We start from the raw sequence: 5117 nt of genomic DNA, 5'->3' as shown, positions 1-5117 counted from the left end.
TCTCTCTCTCTCACTTGTCCGGGCACAGGGCTGAGCATCCGATAGCAGTGTAGTGTGTGTGTTGTGTTCCGGGGGGGCTTCCTGACTCGTGATCAGGCGCTCATTACCCCCAAGGTCACTCCAGGGACGTCCCGCCTGGCACTCATGGAGACACCGGAGAGATGAGGGAGGAGGAGGAGGAGGAGGAGGAGGAGGAGGAGGAGGAGGAGGAGACAAGATGTGCGATGGAGGGTGAGGATAGAGAGAGGCAGCGAACGTGTCTGTTTGAGAGAGAGAGAGCACTTAAGAGCCAAAGCGCTTGGAAGATCCATGGGGAGAGAAAGAGAAAGAGCAGAGAGAGAGAGAGAGAGAGAGAGAGAGAGAGAGAGAGAGAGAGAGAGAGAGAGACAGAGAGAGAGAGAGAGAGAGAGAGAAACACACACATAAACACACACAAAGATGAGAGACGCTAAGGGAAGTGAAAGCCAAAAACTCCAAAGTGTGTGTGAGCAAACAGACACAACCAACAGTACTAGGAGCAGCGGTGCAGTCGCAGCACAGCGTTATATAAAATATCACGTTGATATGTGGAGCACTGTGTCCTGCTGCACAGATCGATGTGCTATTGACAAAAGGCAGTCTGTCCATGTTTGTTTGTTGTTGAGGTTCTCCTTTTGCTAGCGCAGCAGAAAAATGCAGGAAGGAGTGACTGAGAAGAACTCTCACAAGGGTCAGAGGTCAATGAGAGAGGAAGAGGAGCTCTACACCACGCTCTAATTTCAATTTCACATTTAAAAACGTGCTGTGATGGTCGCTGCGTCCGTATGCAGATATAACATACAGAGGGACAGAGGGACAGAGGGACAGAAGATAAGGGGGACGAGGGACTGAAATGGACATGCTGCTCTGCTTTACATTTAGTCGCCAAAGTGGGCGCGTGAACGCAAAATAAAACCCCAAGAGATTCAAACCTGGAGGCTGAAGCGAGTGTCAGTCACCCTGTGCTCTCTCTGCCTCTCGCGTCTCATTAGAATGGGCGAGACCTTGCCTGTAGGTGGGTGCTGCTCGCTGCATTGGGAGCTACAAATGGCAGAGGGTGATGACCTTAGAAGTGCAGGCCTGACCCTCTGCCGCCGCTGGACAGGACCGGATTGACAGATTACATCACACACAATCAATACAGTGTGCCATTAGTTCTGTCCACAAGCCACCAATGTACAATACTGATGTCAGACCGCCTCTGCAAAGCCCCTTCTGATCCACACAGAGAAAATGGCCATATATATAAACTGTATCTCAGCGTTGCTGCCTGTCGGGGTTATTGATTGAGTGCCTGGCACGGATTCATTCGGCCTTGCGGTGCCAAATGGTGGCTTTTTAGCTCGTAATTATTGGAAACCCTGTGTGGAGAGGTTCGTAAAGGTGCTCTTCACACTCCTTTGGAATTGGCTTAAAAAGCTCCATTTCACAACTCAAACTGTTATCTATAGGCCAGAGCGCATTCAATAGCCATTAGAGAGTGAGATGGAGGCTCGACAAAAGTAATTCAAAGAGAGTAGAAAATATCATTCAGCCATTCATCATCTTTATTCCAATAGCCGATGCTAAACCTGATCTGAAAGAGGAGGTGAGCGCCTGTTGAAGTTCCAGAGTTTGGAAAAGCTGATGTTTTAGTCACGCATATTAAAAAGCTGAACCTCAAAGTGTCTGTGTGTGTGTCTTTCAAAAGACATCAAAGGAGCATTACACCGACACCTCTACACACACTTCACCTCAGCAGCTGGGTGCATCTGAACTACACATCAACGTTGAAGACATTTGGGAAGATCTAGCAAAGCTGACATGCCTGTCAAAAGTTCAAAAGAGAATGTTCTCAAAAACTCTGTTTAAGGGCAGTTTACTCTGTGATGGTCCTAGAAACTTCTGTTGAAGAACTCTTGAAGAAAACAGAAAATGTTGAACTGCATTGACAGTACCATCGGTCGAGTAAAAGTAGTTCAAAAGGTCTTGCTATGCTTCTTGGAACTTGGATTTACACCCAATTCCAAGCAACATTAGGATCAAACTCGCCCTCAAACCGAATTGAGCCAATGAGGGAATTTATAAGGACAGCAAAGGTTCTATGAAACAAAGACTTGGGATCATCTCTTTTCTCTCCCTTTGGGTATTTTAGCATCAGACCCGGTCAATAATTAGTATGACTCATACCCCGCGGTGATAACGATATGCCATTCCACTACCTTCTCATATTCCACTCATTAATAATAAATTTCATCCATTTGCACCCCCCCTGTGTGTGTGTGTGTGTGTGTGTGTGTGTGTGTGCTACGCGTTAGTAGGAGCTTCTTCCCATGATCGCATTTCCTTCACTTGATTAAATGAAAAATGGCAAATGATGAAACAATGATGGAAAAGGAAAAAAAGGATCCTCGCTGTCCCGTTCAGTCTTTTTGCTTATAGCCCTGGAGTTGATTTACTGAGCAGCTCCAGCAAATCACACACACACACACACACACACACAGATATATATAGGAACTTGAGTGAAATAGGATCTTTAGATTAACTCCAACAACTCTCTCGTTTATATTTCCTGCCGCTTCAAAGCGTGCGTGGAGCCAGAGGATGGAGGATGCTGTTCGGCTCCACTAACCTCATTCCTGGTGCGTCAGGGCCAAGGGGCACGGCCCTGAGCGAAGCCCCACGTCGGCGAGCGTGATGAAACCAAACGAAATCAACTGCACATATTAAAGCGACGAGAGGAGCCATTTTCATGCACCTTTCTCTCAACAACAGTACTCAATTTGTGCCACAACGTGTGTCTGAGGAAATGGAGATCCTAATTGATGGACCGCATAACTGCAAGATCAAAAGCAGTGTCGGAACCTCCTATAATAACGGAGGGGTTTTCTCTGCCGCATCCGCTCATTACGCCCAAGTAGCGCACCAGGAAAAACGTGGCTGAATCATCTGCACAGTTTGACTCTGAGAAACGAACGCTCAGACATACTGAACATCTGTGAGGCCTCGTTCGCCGGTTGAAGCGGCTTCATCCAGCTGTTTACACCAAACCGACAGCTTGTTAATCGCCGGCACGGATTCTGATCACTTTTTACTGAAGCCGATCTGATTAGGTATCAGTGACATGCACGTCATTAGGCCTCTGAATTGCAGTGCTGTTCTCTGATGTGTTAGAAGTTCTTGCGTCTTTTTTACTCTTTTACCTTTTTCCTCTTCTGTGCTGGTTGAGGGTCATTTTTTCTCAACGCTGTGTGTTTTGTAAATATCGAGCTAAGACGTCAATGATCTGTCCCTGTGTTGGAGTAGGTGTTGGACAGTTGGACTGTTTTGGCAACGGCGGGTCTTGGGGTTATTCAGGGTAAAGTAAGACACTCCCAAATGCGACAACTGACCAAATGCGTCATTCTTGTTGGAATACAGGTGCGAAAACATGAGAGATTGGGGACAGAGGCACCATATTTTAAACACTCTTTTGTGGACAGATGCAGCTATTTATAACGTTATAGGTTTGGCAAAGCAGCCAAGGATATGGACGACAGATGAGACAGAAGCACTCGTCTGTGTTCAGTTCGAGGACTAACTTCAAAGGGACCTTGAAAGGCTCGGCGCATAACAAGAAAGAGTATTTGAAGTTGCAAAAAAGTTTAATACGCCAACTTGAGGAGTATTTTGTCCATGAAGCACTAATTGGCAAATTTGTAGCAGAAACCGGCTTCGTGATTGAGCAGATACGTACTCAGAAGTGACATCTAATGTTTAATTTCCTGTTTGGATGTGACAGATGTATACAAGCAATGTACATTTTGTGTGGACTAAGAAGGACACTGGGATCAACCTGAATTTAATCAGAGAAGAAGAAGTGACAGCTGTACTAGCAGGACAAAAAGGCGATCAAAAAACATCCGCCAGGTACTTCATTCACTGTGGACGTGACTAATTATTGCTTTCATGCTCTCGATACAACATGATGTCACTGTAAACGATGCAAGCTGAGGGCCATTCTCTCATTATAGCTCAAGCAAGAGAAACACGAGCAGATTGAGGATATAATTATGACAGCAACTTCCCCCGAGAGCTGTAAATCCTGGAAAGCCCACCCGGTGTTTACGTCCCAGCTTAATATTGCACAACCGTACTTGCATAACTCTGCTTTTGAACTTTTGAACTGGATCTTTTTCACATAACAAAATCCTCAAAGCCTTGAGAAATCGCCGCAATTGTACGACTCTGGGCAAACTCTGAATGATTGATGTCCACGAATGCGTGCAAACTCCTTCCTCCTTCATGCGAGGAAAGTGCTCGTATGTCAATGATAAGCACGCCGCAAACACCTCGGCAATGACAGGAAGCCCATTCCTATCGCGGGCCAATCCCCTTTGAAAGCACAACCTATCTCCCCACCAAGTTTATGACTCTCATCTATCCGGCACGAAGTAATGAACGGTGTCCCATTATGCCCGTTTAATTTCACAAGAAGCTCAGTTTCATTAATAATGAACATAAGCCCTAGGTCGAATATTAATATTTATACGCCAGTGCCCTGACTAATAAAAGGAAAGGGTTTTTTACTTTCTAAAGAATGACCTCGACAATCCGTCTAGATTACGATCACAATTATTAAGTTTGCTCTCTGTGCTAAAGAAGCGATCGATTCGCCCTCTGCAGTGTTTAGACTGTTTGTAACGGTCAGCATCTATACACAGTCTACCGTATATTAAAAGGTGCTGGTAGGTTGATGTATTGGACAGTTAGTGATGCTGCTCACGTTGGAACGCAGCGAGGCCGATGGATGAAAAAAGAAATTAGGGTTTTTTTAGGAGTCAAACAAATGGAAATGCAACTTGCTACAGGGTTCATGCTGTTGTGTACAACGCCTCAGAAACTTCTCAGATGAATTTCAATGCAGCTCAAACCAGGTTATTCAAACATGTCCTCTCCTGCACTCCTGTAAAAGCAGCGCCGCCACCCCCCAACCCCCCGCCGCCTCCACCGGCGACCTGATTCCTCTCTCAGGGGACCCCCCTGCGATCGCTCATCTCCCCACCGGTGTCGGCGAACACCATGCCCCGGCCGTCCCTGTTTCAACCACGGCGGAACTTAATTTATGACTGACAATTAAT

This window comes from Genypterus blacodes, unplaced genomic scaffold (assembly GCF_046128005.1).
Source record: "Genypterus blacodes isolate CSIRO-AG114 ecotype Tasmania unplaced genomic scaffold, CSIRO-AGI_Gbla_v1 ptg000007l_1, whole genome shotgun sequence".
NCBI classification, from domain to species: domain Eukaryota; kingdom Metazoa; phylum Chordata; class Actinopteri; order Ophidiiformes; family Ophidiidae; genus Genypterus; species Genypterus blacodes.
Note: the sequence above shows the minus strand (reverse complement) of the source record.